The sequence below is a fragment of the Procambarus clarkii genome, chromosome 29 (assembly GCF_040958095.1).
Source record: "Procambarus clarkii isolate CNS0578487 chromosome 29, FALCON_Pclarkii_2.0, whole genome shotgun sequence".
NCBI classification, from domain to species: Eukaryota; Metazoa; Arthropoda; class Malacostraca; order Decapoda; family Cambaridae; genus Procambarus; species Procambarus clarkii.
In genome coordinates this window covers 4495316-4511184 of record NC_091178.1, presented here as the reverse complement: position 1 = coordinate 4511184, position 15869 = coordinate 4495316, and positions in this window count along the sequence as shown.

Sequence of the window (15869 nt, the reverse complement as noted above, 5' to 3'; positions counted from 1 at the left end):
TACTAGGTACGACATATATATATATATATATATATATATATATATATATATGTCGTACCTAGTAGCCAGAACTCACTTCTCAGCCTACTATTCAAGGCCCGATTTGCCTAATAAGCCAAGTTTTCCTGAATTAATATATTTACTATAATTTTTTTCTTATGAAATGATAAAGCAACCCTTTTCTCTATGTATGAGGTCAATTTTTTTTTATTGGAGTTAAAATTAACGTAGATATATGACCGAACCTAACCAACCCTACCTAACCTAACCTAACCTATATTTATAGGTAAGGTTAGGTTCGGTAGCCAAAAAAAGCTAGGTTAGGTTAGGTTAGGTAGGTTAGGTAGACGAAAAAACATTAATTCATGAAAACTTGGCTTATTAGGCAAATCGGGCCTTGAATAGTAGGCTGAGAAGTGCGTTCTGGCTATTAGGTACGACATATATATATATATATATATATATATATATATATATGTAGTACCTAATAGCCAGAACGCACTTCTCAGCCTACTATGCAAGGCCCGATTTGCCTAATAAGCCAAGTTTTCCTGAAATAATATATTTTCTTTAATTTTTTTCTTATGAAATGATAAAGCTACCCATTTCATTATGTATGAGGTCAATTTTTTTTATTGGAGTTAAAATTAACGTAGATATATGACCAAACCTAACCAACCCTACCTAACCTAACCTAACCTATCTTTATTGGTTAGGTTAGGTTAGGTAGCCGAGAAAGTTAGGTTAGGTTGGGTTAGGTAGGTTAGGTAGTCGAAAAACAATTAATTCATGAAAACTTGGCTTATTAGGCAAATCGGGCCTTGCATAGTAGGCTGAGAAGTGAGTTCTGGCTACTAGGTACGACATATATATATATATATATATATATATATATATATATATATATATATATATATATATATATATTATATATATATATATATATATATATATATATATATATATATATATATATATCGTTATCTATAAAACATATAGATAACGAGCCACATAAATATAAACATTCATCAAGACATTACAATAGATTAAATAACTAGTATGACTATTTATTCAAAAATTGCAAGCGTTATCTCTCTCTCTCTCTCTCTCTCTCTCTCTCTCTCTCTCTCTCTCTCTCTCTCTCTCTCTCTCTCTCTCTCTCTCTCTCTCTCTCTCTCTCTCTCTCTCTCTCTCTCTCTCTCTCTCTCTCCCTCCCAGTAAGAGGCTAGCGGGGACAGAGAAGTGGTTGGGTGCAGGAGTGCCTTCACTCAACAATGGGCCTCTTTAAAGTGCCCAGCGGGACTATTTTTCACACCCAGCAGCTTTGCAACTCAATTTCCAAATGGATGCAAAGTGAATAATGGCGACTTGCGTACATCTGTGTCACGACCACGCGGCCCTAATAGTACTCTCAGGGCCTTGGTAATTACCATCCGTTAATCCTAATTAGAAATCGATAAAATTCGTGTAGTGAAAATGCACACACACACACACACACGCAGGAGATGAGTGGTTCAAATCCATCACCTCTCCCAACCACTTGGCCTGGCCGGTACAGCGATGGAACGCGTTTTTTGCAGGTCAGCGTTTGATCCTCCGATGATCTACATACTTTGGCACTGTTCCTTTCCTCTGTCCTACCCCAGATCCTTGTCCGTATATACCTTGCATGTGCTATATAGTCTTACTAACTCCTCGTTGCCTTACCTCAATAAGACTTTCCTAAAGTCTAATAAAAAGAAACACGCTCAGTATCATTGATGTTTTGTGTCTTTTTTTGTTTGTTTTACGTTGTTTAATAAGTTCATTGCCATTCTTCTCTATGTTCAAAATCGTTGCCATTAAATATGTCAAATGAGGACAAATGAAATAAATGGCATATGTGCTTTAAACCAGGGAATGAATATATAGAGCTCAGTCTCTAAAACGGGAGAAGACTTTTATTGTAGGTAAAGCTTAGACTTTGACTCTTAGACTCTCATTCTAAGACTGTCAATCTAAGCTTCCCAGTCTTAGAAACTGTCTAATGAGAACTTTCTACAAATAAAGTTTTCTCATAGTTTGAAATTTGAATTACTGTATCAATAAGAAATGCGGAGGAAGACAAATGAGGCTACATAGTTCTACATGGAGGCTACATAGTTCTACACGGAGGCTACATAGTTCTACATGGAGGCTACATAGCTACATCGTGATACATAGTTATTGCTACATGATGCTACATAGCTGTGAGGCTGTATAGTTTTTTGCTATATAGGACAATATAGTGAGTTCTCGTTCAATGAGACTATGCACTTCTTGCTACATGAGACTACATACTTCTTGCTACATGAGATTACATACTTCTTGCTACATGAGATTACATACTTCTTGCTACATGAGATTACATACTTCTTGCTACATGAGACTACATACTTCTTGCTACACGAGACTACATAATTCTTGCTACACGAGACTACATACTTCCTGCTACATGAGATTACATACTTCTTGCTACATGAGACTACATACTTCTTGCTACATGAGATTACATACTTCCTGCTACATGAGATTACATACTTCCTGCTACATGAGATTACATACTTCCTGCTACATGAGATTACATACTTCCTGCTACACAAGGCTGCATAGTTCTTGCAATACGAGGCTACAAATTTCTATGTAGAAAAACTATGTTGTCTCTATGAGACAACATAATTTCTCTGGCTACTGGATGTTATACTTACTCATACATGAGTCAGTATAACCCACATTATAGGGTCATTATAGTAACAAAACGGACTGGTTATTAGGACTTCAACATATAATGAACTTAGTGTTAACAAACACCTACAATGACGGTACTGATTTATTTTATTCTTGAAATGTAAATATGAAACAAACAAGATCGGTTGTATTTAATACATCGTTAAATAATGATTCAAACATACAACAGAAATATTTTCAATCCTTGGTAACCAAACACTTTTTTTTAACAAGATGCTGCTGACTTAATTATGGGTTTACACGATGGTGCTAACATAAGCATGGGTTTACAAGATGCTGCTGACTTAATCATGGGTTTACAAGATGCTGCTGACTTAATCATGGTTTACAAGATGCTGCTGGCATAATTATGGGTTACAAGATGCTGCTGACATAATTATGAGTTTACAAGATGCTGCTGACTTAATCATGGGTTTACAAGATGCTGCTGACTTAATCATGGGTTTACAAGATGCTGCTGACTTAATCATGGGTTTACAAGATGCTGCAGACATAATCATGGGTTTACAAGATGCTGCTGACTTAATCATGGATTTACAAGATGCTGCTAATAAGGGTTTACAAGATGTTGCTGACTTAATCATGGGTTTACAAGATGTTGCTGACTTAATCATGGGTTTACAAGATGCTGCTGACGTCAGCTCTAATTCCACCCTCACCCGCACATACCTCTTAATATCCGCGAGCAGACTACTCGAGGCGCTGAAGATTATGGAACATCGATGTATCGATCTCGGAGCAGACCAGCAGGAGCTGCCCTGAACTCCATTATTGGGGTCAAGGAGCTGCTCCTTCAGCACCTCCCTCAGGTGCCTCCTTCCTAACACCATCGTATTAGTGTGGTGTTAGGAATATAGTGATGCACTCTGGGTAACCCTCAGAAGTCACAATTCTGACATTATGTTTGCGTTTCTGACTGTGACTCTCTTTCTCTCTCTCTCTCTCTTCTCTCCTCTCTCTCTCTCTCCTCTCTCTCTCTCTCTTCTCTCTTCTCTCTCTCTCTCTCCTCTCTCTCTCTCTCTCTCTCTCTTCTCTCTCTCTCTCTCCTCTCTCTCTCTCTCTCTCTCTCTCTCTCTCTCTCTCACTCTCCTCTCTCTCTCTCTCTCTCTCTCTCTCTCTCTCTCTCTCTCTCTCTCTCTCTCTCTCTCTCTCTCTCTCTCTCTCTCTCTCTCTCTCTCTCTCTCTCTCTCTCTCTCTCTCTCTCTCTCTCTCTTCCTGTCTCTTCAATCCACATAAGTCAGTCTCATCTAAGATTTCCTAGTAAGCGTCCCATACAGATCTGGGAAGCTGAATCCGCCATCAAATTAATGCATACATTTTCAATCGTCAAAAGCAGAACTCCCATGAAAAAATTGTTTACTCCTCGTTAGATAAAAAAAGGAGGTCGTTGGGTCTCAGTAGCGACGCTGACTGGACGGTCTAATTGACACAGTTCTGAGGTGATGATAAACAAACTAATCATCGTATTTTGTCATCAAATACTCCGCAGTTTTCTTATCCGATAATAATAATAATAATAATTATTATTATTATTATTATTATTATTATTATTATTATTATTATTATTATTATTATTATTATTAGATTTGTGTTTTATCAACCTGTGCCGGACTTCTGAGGCCAAGATATTATCCGTTACTGACCAATTAGGAAGTATGTTTGAGTTAACACTCATTGTATAGTCACAGAGAAGTGGAGAGTATACTTCACCCTGTGTATGTCGCTATATCCCTGCGTGTTTTTTGTTGGCCTGCCTTTGCCTTCATTTATGTGAGCATCAATCATGCTCTGCAAGTGTCCTCAGGCTACCATTGTCTGAGCTACTGCTTGGACGTAACGTGACTTGAAGATAGGCTGCTGTCTTGAGGGCACCTGTCCAGAGGGAAGCTGTGTCCTGAGGGAAACTGTCCTCAGGGAACCTGTCCTCAGGGAAACTGTCCTCAGGGAACCTGTCCTCAGGGAACCTGTCCTAAGGCTCGACTCCTCGTCCAGCCTACGGCCGACCCCAGATAGTCACATACATCAATTATAATGGTGTACACAAACAAAACAAAACAATTCTATGATATATATGAACGTTCCCCTCGTCCTTCCCCACCCTTCTCCCCTCCCCACGTCTCTCTTCGTCCTCTCCTTCCTTCCAGTCCCCGCTACCTCCCCTCCCTTCTTCCCTTTTATATAATATTATTAACAAAGTTAGGTAAATCTGTATTTGTGCCGCTACGCTAGACTACATGAAAGGGAGTGCTGGGGTAACTGCACAAATCCATGTACATAAATATATTAAAAAAATTAAATCAATGCAGTAGTTTCACTACTTTCTAATATTATATGAAAGTGAAGAGTGACTAAGCCGTAAGGGAGAATTGTTGAGGGAAATAATTTTTTTATGTTGAGAAACTCTTCGGGATCCTCAACCCACGTTTCACTCTTGCAGAATTAAATCCGTGAGAATCGGAATTGGGGGGGGGGGGAAGTAACATAATTGATAATATTTCTTAAAACACTTAATTTAGGCCTACCTATTTTGTGGCTATGACCGTACCGTAGCCCAAACCATTCTCACTGTAATTTGGGTAAGGCATCTTGGTTTGGTTGGAGGCATCTGGCCTCCAAGTTTGGACAGACAAACCAATAAACAATATAATATATATATATATATATATATATATTATATATATATATATATATTATATATATAATATATATATATAACCTAGAAGGGTACCACCTCTGGTGCAAGTGTAGGGACCCATAGCCTCAGCCTCGGAGAAGAAAATAAAGAGTACTCAGAGAAGATCTTGTGGATCCTCACTGAACACTTTGATATGTTCTTCTCTCTACCACCCCTATTCTTTTGGTATGTATATATATATATATATAATTATATATATATGTGTGTGTGTGTGTATGTGTGTGTGTACGTAAAGAGAGAAGTTGACATTGTGAATGACCACGATAGATACAAAAATTTAGTTGTTTTTAATTCATTCACTTGTATACATCCAACGCCTACACTTGATTGCTCTCTCGTAATCTCCTTTGATGCTGGCGCCTCTCTCCCGCCCGGGATGTAACATACTCGCTGGAAAAGTGTACAGTTGCAAGAATAGACTAAAAAATTCATTTTAAAACGGTTATATCATGTTTTCTTGAAATTGTCAACCAAGGCATAAATACACGTGTGTGCGCGCGCACCTGCTCGCGCTCACGCACATTGACACACACACGAGAGACACACACACGCGAAGGAGGGCCCTGACAGCTGAGAGGACACCGCTCGGGAATCGTAGTCCTGTGGTCCGGGAAATAGCTGTCTAACTCCCAGGTACCTATTTACTGCTTTGTAACAGGGGCATCAGGTGAAAGAAACTCTGCCCATTTGGTTTCTGCCATCACCGGGGATCGAACCCGGACCCTAGGATTACGAGTCCTGAGCCCTGTCCACTCAGCTATCAGGCCCCTAGATCAGGTGTGTGTATTCACCTAGTTGTGGTTGCGGGGGTTGAGCTCTGCTCTTTCGGCCCGCCTCTCAACTGTCAATCAATCAACTGTTGCTAACTACAACTAATTATTTTTTACACACACACACACACACACACACACACACACACACACACACACACACACACACAAACCACACACCACACACACACACACCACACACACACACGCACATACACACGCACACAATACGAACGCGCGCGCAAGCGCACGGTTACCTAAACATTCTGAAGGAGTGTTCTAAAAAAAATATCTCAATTAATTGTAATTCAATTAACAATGAGACAGGAACAAGATATCGGACACAGGGCACGACAGCGATATCAAATTCCCTCGAGACTCGATAAGAGAGAAATTCCTAGGGTAGATATCATATATATACCGACCCAGTCTCCGGAAGCCCATCAGACGGATATCATCAACAGAATATGCTAGGATAACTAACTTAACAATGCCGCTATTAGAAATCTGAATACTGGATTAAAATATTGTCTTAGATAGATACATAACATTATCGTGTGTATCACAGATACATCACTAAATCATTCAAGTTTTATGTCATTTGATAACAAAATCTTACTAGACTGATAAGATGGAGATGTTTTCTTGTGTTTGTCTCATGAATAAGAAACAAGGGACTTAGTATTTGCTTGCACGAGAGGATAAAAAAAAATTGTATTATTAATTGTCTATATTATCAGAAAGTATATCTTTCTGGGGTGCAGCAATAGATAATTTCCTCCTTATATAATACTCTGAAACATACTTTTATTTCGTCGAAACAGAGTCTACCTTCGTTTTATTGAATGCGACACAGCTATTATTAATTCGTACTTTATTATCAGAAAAAAATATCTTTGGGGGGGGGGGGAACTCCAAAACAGTAATCAGTTCCATCGAAAAATATTGCAAATAAAATCATATTTGTCTTGAAATAGATTCAACTTTGGTAAACAAAAGCTTTGGCGTCGTGTGGGAGGCGACAAGTCCAGCTGCTGCATAATAACGGACCGTGGTGGTCTACACGGCCAGGTGGCTCCCTCCACCGTGTTCCTGGCGCCCCCCCTCACCATCCTCCAGGCCACCACCGTGTTCCTGGCTCCCCCCCCCTCACCATCCTCCACACCTCCACCGTGTTCCTGGCCCCCCTCACCCCCCTCCCTCACCATCCTCCACACCACCACCACCGTGCCCGTCCCCCCCCTCACCATCCTCCACACCTCCACCGTGTTCCTGGCCCCCCTCACCCCCCCCCTCACCATCCTCCACACCTCCACCGTGTTCCTGGCCCCCTCCCCTCACTATCCTCCACACCTCCACCGTGTCCCTGCCCCCTCACCATCCTCCACACCACCACCGTGTCCCTGCCCCCCTCACCATCCTCCACACCACCACCACGCTCCTGGCCCCTCCCCCCTCACCATCCTCCACACCACCACCGTGTTCCTGGCCCCCCCTCACCATCCTCCACACCACCACCACGTTTCCTGGCCCCCCTCACCATCCTCCACACCACCACCGTGTTCCTGGCCCCCACTCACCATCCTCCACACCACCACCGTGTTCCTGGCCCCTCCCTTCACCATCCTCCACACCACCACCGTGTTCCTGGCCCCCCCTCACCATCCTCCACACCACCACCGTGCCCATCCCCCCCTCACCATCCTCCACACCTCCACCGTGTTCCTGGTCCCCTCCCCTCCCTCACCATCCTCCACACCACCACCGTGTTGCTGCCCCCCTCACCATCCTCCACACCACCACCACCGTGCCCGTGCCCCCCTCACCATCCACCACACCACCACCGTGTTCCTGGCCCCCCCTCCCCTCACCATCCTCCACACCACCACCATGTCCCTGCCCCCCTCACCATCCTCCACACCACCACCGTGTTCCTGGCCCCTCCCCCTCACCATCCTCCACACCACCACCGTGTTCCTGGTCCCCCTCACCATCCTCCACACCACCACCGTGTCCCTGCCCCCCTCACCATCCTCCACACCTCCACCGTGTTCCTGGCCCCCTCATCATCCTCCACACCTCCACCGTGTTCCTGGCCCCCTCCCCCTCACCATCCCCACACCACCACCGTGTTCCTGGCCCCCTCACCATCCTCCACACCACCACCGTGTTCCTGGCCCCCTCACCATCCTCCACACCACCACCGTGCCCGTGCCCCCCCCCCTCACCATCCACCACACCACCACCACCACCACCATGCCCGCGCCTCCCACCTCATTATCAACTATTTACGGCCGGCAACATCCACCTCAAGTTTTAAATGATGTTGAGGTGTTGGTGTTGAGGAACAAGCCGCCCCCGACACTTCCTGGACACGGACACGCCGCGACGCTCATGACTCTTGGATCACTTCATTACCTAACCTCTTGTTGAAGGTCATAATGGCACAAGTGTCAAGATCTTCCCCAATTTAGGCATTGCCGCAAAAGCTCCTTGTCCCTGGCGCGGTAGTTTCGGTGGCTATTCAGGACAGTTCCTTGCACCTAATTACTAAAGTGGCACGAGGCGCTGCCATCAAAGGCCAAATAGCAGCATTGCCGGATTCCGTCTCCCCGGGTGATGAGGAGCTCAGGTGAAGAGCCACATGCACACCGCGACTGTTGCTAGGTGCGGGTCTCCTCATTGGAGGAGATTTGAATACACAGCGGAAGGCGGATGAACGTTTAAGGCAGATCAAAATAGAAACAGGTAGAAGAGCCACACACAGCGGCAACGACAGACACAGTGTAGCGAAAGAGGACGAAGAGGAACCACACAGGAGGAACCAGAGGGAGTCTTTAGCGCTGGAAGAGCAGAAGACTACTTAGCTAATTCACTTGAGATGTGTGAGTTGATGAGGCGTGAGGTACTTCGCCCAGGGTGTGGAGAAGGGTATTGGAATGTGCCCTTCTGGGAATGAGCACTTGAAGGAGTGAGCGGTTTAGGAGTGTTTAGTAGTAGTAGTAGTAGTAGTAGTAGTAGTAGTAGTAGTAGTAGTAGTAGTAGTAGTAGTAGTAGTAGTAGTAGTAGTATAGTAGTAGTAGTTTAGTAGTAGTAGTAGTAGTAGTAGTAGTAGTAGTAGTATTAGTAGTAGTAGTAGTAGTAGTAGTAGTAGTAGTAGTAGTAGTAGTAGTTGTAGTAGTAGTAGTAGTAGTAGTAGTAGTAGTAGTATATAGTAGTAGTAGTAGTAGTAGTAGTAGTAGTAGTAGTAGTAGTTAGTAGAGTAGTAGTAGTAGTAGTATTAGTAGTAGTAGTTGTAGTAGTAGTAGTAGTAGTAGTAGTAGTAGTAGTAGTAGTAGTAGTAGTAGTAGTAGTAGTAGTAGTAGTAGTAGTAGTAGTAGTGTAGTAGTAGTAGTAGTAGTAGTAGTAGTATAGTAGTATAGTAGTAGTATAGTAGTAGTAGTAGTAGTAGTAGTAGTAGTAGTGTAGTAGTTGTAGTAGTAGTAGTAGTAGTAGTAGTAGTAGTAGTAGTAGTAGTAGTAGTAGTAGTAGTAGTAGTAGTAGTAGTTGTAGTAGTAGTAGTAGTAGTAGTAGTAGTAGTAGTAGTAGTAGTAGTAGTAGTAGTAGTAGTAGTAGTAGTAAGTAGTATAGTAGTAGTAGTAGTAGTAGTAGTAGTAGTAGTAGTAGTAGTAGTAGTAGTAGTAGTAGTAGTAGTAGTAGTAGTAAAAGTAGTACAAAGTGTGGACTTCTTAAATATTCTTGGAGGTAAATGCTGTTACTTAGGAATGCTATCGAAAGCACTTACAACACTAACAACAAAAATACTCAGAAAAATGATATATTCTGTAACCCCTTAAGTAGCGTGTCCTGTGTCCGGCCACGCTCGCTATTCTCGGCGCTGGCTTAGGCGTCGTTTTTAACAGGCACCGGAAATAGCGTCAGCACTCGTGGATGGGGCTGAGCGTCTCGTCAGCCAAGCCAAACATCTCTAAATTGCAAATGAAAGTGATTCCATTTTCATTTTTACCTTTGACATTTGCTTGTTTAGTCACGCCGAGAAAATATCTAATATTTTTTTGGTGGATAGATTCAGGCATGGGAAATGTTCATTAGACATTTATTGGGTGTAAGGGTAAGGATTTATCCTATCCCCTGCGGCCATTGGGATAGAGTTTACATTTAGGTAAACCTGCAGAGCTTTAAATAACAAGGCTTCACCCTCGTAAGTTACGTGTGTTGTAAACTCCTCAGTAATGTTGACAACAGAGACAGTGGCCGGACCTCTCCTACCCCCCCCCCCCGCCGTGTTATGAGTAAATATTATTATTATTGTTCACAAGAAATCACATTAACGTGATAGATTGCTTGGGAGCACCCAGAGCACAAGGTTCGAATCCTCATCACGGCTCCTACTAATTTTCTCATTATTATTATTAGTATATAATAGTAGTCGATCGAACGATCGAATATTTAATTATTAACAACTATCGGAGGTATACCAGAAGAATATTACCACTATCCCCCCCCCCCCATCCCTTCCCTTCCCTACACCCCCATCTCTCCCCCTCCCACCCCCTCCCACCCCCTCCCCTCCACCCATCCTCCCACCCCCCACCCCCAATTCCCTCCCTACCCAACCCATCCCGCCCCCACATCCTCACTCCCCCCCCCCCCTCTCCCCACCTCACCTGTGTTTATATATCCTAATAAAACTATCCTCATGTCCTCAACAAAATTGTAATGAGGAATTAGCATAATTATTGGCAGCTAAAATGTATGTCTAGTGTGAAAGAAGCGTGACCAGTGGACCAACGCCACCCAACCGTTCTGGGCAGCGCAAACGAGCCCAGAAGGGTAGTTAGAGGGCCTCTCGAACACGTGATTGGCTCAGGAGGCGTCGAGGCAAGTCTGTGGAGACAGGAGGAGTTAAACGTTAGAAACACAACCTGTGTAATTGATGGCCGTGGTGTTCAGACCCCCCGGAGGTCTGTGGTGATCCAACTGGCTCAGTGTGTAGTGTTCAGTTAGTGCTTATAGTGTGTTCAGTGTTCAACCTCTGACGCAGCGTTTTCAGTGTTCGGTTAATGATTAATGGGTAGTGTTCAACCTCTGACGCAGTGTGTTCAGTGTTCGGTTAATGATTAGTGGGCAGTGATGAACCTCTGACGTAGCGTGTTCAGTGATCGATTAATTTTCCGTGCGTAGTGTTCAACCTCTGACGCAGAGTGTTCAGTGTTCGATTAATGATTAGTGAGTAGTGTTCACCCTCTGACGTAGAGTGTTCAGTGATCGATTAATGCTCAGTGCGCAGCGTTCAACCTCTCACGCAGTGTGCACACAGTTCAACAGCTCACTCAGTATGTTCAGTGTTCAACAGTAGGTAACATTTAAACCAATATATCATGTCTGAGTAGCGAGTTACGACCAAGTTCAAATACCATTGTGATAACCCCAATTGGTTGTCATGGTGACCTCTCCATTATATTTAACATACGATTATTCTTATGCTCCTGTCATTCATTCCTGTTATTCATTCTTCTGTCATTCGCTGTTGTTGTTATAGATTCAGCTACTCGGAACAAGTTCCAAGTAGCACGGGCTATGGTGAGCCCGTAGTGGACTTACCTAGCACAGGAGCGGGGCAAGTAGCACGGGCTATGGTGAGCCCGTAGTGGACTTACCTGGCACAGGAGCGGGGCAAGTAGCACGGGCTATGGTGAGCCCGTAGTGGACTTACCTGGCACAGGAGCGGGGCAAGTAGCACGGGCTATGGTGAGCCCGTAGTAGACTTACCTGGCACAGGAGCGGTGCCCTGTTCTGTCATTCGTGTTCCTGTAATTTATGGCTGACTTGCATTCCTGTAATTAATCTTTGTCATCCATTTCCCCAAGCTTGACAATCACGGTCCTCCTCCAAGCTTGACAATCACGGTCCTCCTCCAAGCTTGACAATCACGTTCCTTCCTTCCAAGCTTGACAATCACGTTCCCTCCTTCCAAGCTTGACAATCACGGTCCTCCTCCAAGCTTGACAATCACGGTCCTCCTCCAAGCTTGACAATCACGGTCCTCCTCCAAGCTTGACAATCACGGTCCTCCTCCAAGCTTGACAATCACGGTCCTCCTTCAAGCTTGACAATCACGGTCCTCCTTCAAGCTTGACAATCACGGTCCCCCTCCAAGCTTGACAATCACGGTCCTCCTCCAAGCTTGACAATCACGGTCCTCCTTCAAGCCTGACAATCACGGTCCTCCTCCAAGCTTGACGTTCACGGTCCTCCTCCAAGCTTGACAATCACGGTCCTCCTTCAAGCTTGACAATCACGGTCCTCCTTCAAGCTTGACAATCACGGTCCCCCTCCAAGCTTGACAATCACGGTCCTCCTCCAAGCTTGACAATCACGGTCCTCCTTCAAGCTTGACAATCACGGTCCTCCTCCAAGCTTGACGTTCACGGTCCTCCTCCAAGCTTGACGATGACGTTCTCGGGCTCCGGAAGGGAACTTATTGATTTCCGTTACCGTAAGCTGGAGGTCAAGGTCACCAATATTACCGCATCTCTGAGGTGCAGGAATGTCTTCACTCCCCTCCGTGGCTCGTCTTGAAGAAGTTGGGCAATTGAACCGGGACTCGTTCGCAGAGTTACTTAGTAATCTTTGGTAAAGATTTGTAGATGTTTCAGTGCCTGGGGCCAGATTCACGAAAGCACTTACGCAAAAACTTACGAACCTGTACATCTTTTCTTAATCTTTGGTGGCTTTGTTTCCAATTATTAAACAGTTAATGAGCTCCGAAGCACCAGGAAGCTGTTTATAACAATAACAACAGTTGAATGGGAAGTTTTCATGCTTGTAAACTGTTCAATAAATGTAACCAAGCCGTCAAAGATTGAGGAAAGATGTACACGTTCGTAAGTGCTTGCGTAAGTGCTTTCGTGAATCTAGCCCCTGGTTTAAGGTGTAGGTAAGAATGAGCCTTTGTCTTGGTGCCGTTCGAAGACATTTTGGATGGTAGTTGACATACTCTGTAATGGTTGGTTGTTTTACAGGAACGATTAAGTGGGTTAAGAAGATTGTAATCAAATAAATAACGTCCCGAAAATCTATTAATCTCTACCTAATCTACCCAGGACACATATTACTCTTGCCAACAATGCTGTGCAAGGCTTCGACAATTTCCAGTTATTATAATAATGGCAGTTTTGGTGAGTTGGGGAGGAGTTAATGCATCTTTCTACCGCGGTGTCTCTGGAGGTTCTCTTAACAATGCCGCGAAAGACTTAACATCTTATGTTCTCTCTATATATAGTTCTCTGCCTCGGTCTCTCCTAAAATTCAGACAAATCTCCGAAGCTCAAGATTCCTCCAAATTTCAGTCGAAATTTGATCCAAGAAAGTTCCCCACACTGGCTAATTTGACGGCTCATCCTCATCCTGAATACTGCATCTTCAATATTCCGGATGATCTCCATAATTGGGGAAAAGGATAAAGGCTTATTGGAAAATGTTTAGCGTCCAAAATGAGCCTTTGAAATATAAATCGTTTGCAACTCGTTTACGAGAGCTAGACTTGTTCAGTCTCGTAACGTGAACATAATAAAAGGGTAACTTAACGAGGGTTTTAATCCATCAATGGGCACACAAATTATTAATATTGTTATTGATATGATACAATTTGTCAGACCACGAGTAATACCCACTAGAAGCACTGAATTTAAGAGTGAAGGATTTAAACCTCCATTGTAGCGGGATAATAGCTCTCTAATAGACTTATAAAACATATTCAACAGAATATGTAACTAAGAATATGTAATAGAAAATGCAATAGAATCGAAAGTAACTGAGAACAAGTGTAGTTTTGGCCCCTTATGTCTTTTCTAAACAATGGAACTTAATATTATGTTGACGTTTCGCTCCCTTTGTAAGATGTTTTTCTTTATAACTAGCCAATTTCTTGTCAATATAAATCCCACAATAATAACTTGGGTGTATTGTGTGAAGTGTCGCTGTCGTCCGGCACTTGTCAGTTGCTCCTCCCTCTCCCCAGGTCTCTTGGTGTTGATTAGAACACTTTAATCCAAAGCTGACTTTCAGCATCTTAGTGCGCGGCCCAGGCGGCCCTATACCATCTTGAGGTGTTAGCGTGCGGCCCAGGGCGGCCCTATACCATTCTTGAGGTGTTAGCGCGCGGCCCAGGGCGGCCCTATACCATCTTGAGGTGTTAGCGCGCGGCCCAGGGCGGCCCTATACCATTCTTGAGGTGTTCACGCGCGGCCCAGGGCGGCCCTATACCATCTTGAGGTGTTAGCGCGCCGGCCCAGGGCGGCCCTATACATTCTTGAGGTATTCACGCGTGCGGCCCAGGGCGGCCCTATACCTTCTTGAGGTGTTCACGCGCGGCCCAAAGCGGCCCTATACCTTCTTGAGATGTTCACGCGCGGCCCAGGGCGGCCCTATACCTTCTTGAGGTGTTCACTAGCGCGGCCCAAAGCGGCCCTATACCTTCTTGAGGTGTTTAGCGCGCGGCCCAGGGCGGCCCTATACCATCTTGAGGTGTTAGCGCGCGGCCCAGGGCGGCCCTATACCATCTTGAGGTGTTAGCGCGCGGCCCAGGGTGGCCCTATACCATCTTGAGGTGTTAGCGCGCGGCCCAGGGGCGGCCCTATACCATCTTGAGGTGTTAGCGCGCGGCCCAGGGCGGCCCTATACCATCTTGAGGTGTTAGCGCGCGGCCCAGGGCGGCCCTATACCATCTTGAGGTGTTAGCGCGCGGCCCAGGGCGGCCCTATACCATCTTGAGGTGTTAGTGCGCGGCCCAGGGCGGCCCTATACCATCTTGAGGTGTTAGCGCGCGGCCCAGGGCGGCCCTATACCTTCTTGAGGTGTTCACGCGCGGCCCAGGGCGGCCCTATACCTTCTTGAGGTGTTCACGCGCGGCCCAGGGCGGCCCTATACCTACTTGAGGTGTTCACGCGCGGCCCAGGGCGGCCCTATACCATCTGAGGTGTTAGCGCGCGGCCCAGGGCGGCCCTATACCTTCTTGAGGTGTTCACGCGCGGCCCAGGGCGGCCCTATACCTTCTTGAGGTGTTCACGCGCGGCCCAGGGCGGCCCTATACCTTCTTGAGGTGTTCACGCGCGGCCCAGGGCGGCCCTATACCTTCTTGAGGTGTTAGCGCGCGGCCCAGGGCGGCCCTATACCTTCTTGAGGTGTTTCACGCGCGGCCCAGGGCGGCCCTATACCTTCTTGAGGTGTTCACGCGCGGCCCAGGGCGGCCCTATAGGTCCTATAGACAGGACTGGTGCTTTTTTTACAAGTTGTGTTGTTCTTGCAAGTGGTGGTGGTGGTGTTATTTTGTTCTTGTTAGTGTTGTTGTTACTACACAGAGAAATCTCATTAATATGATATAACAAAGAACAAATCCACAAGGGCCGTGATGAGGGTTCGAACCCATGCGGTGAGTGTCCCCAGACGGGCTCTAGTCATTGACCATGTCGTAGTGCCGTCGACTAGAGCGCGTCTAGGAACACCCTGCGCGCAGGTTCGAAACCTCATCAGGGCTCCCCTGGATTTGTTTGTTGTTTTTGTTGCTAGTGGTGTTGTTGTGGGTCCTGCTAGAGCTATAGGAGACCTGGGCGACGACCGGGCCGCGGGGACACTAA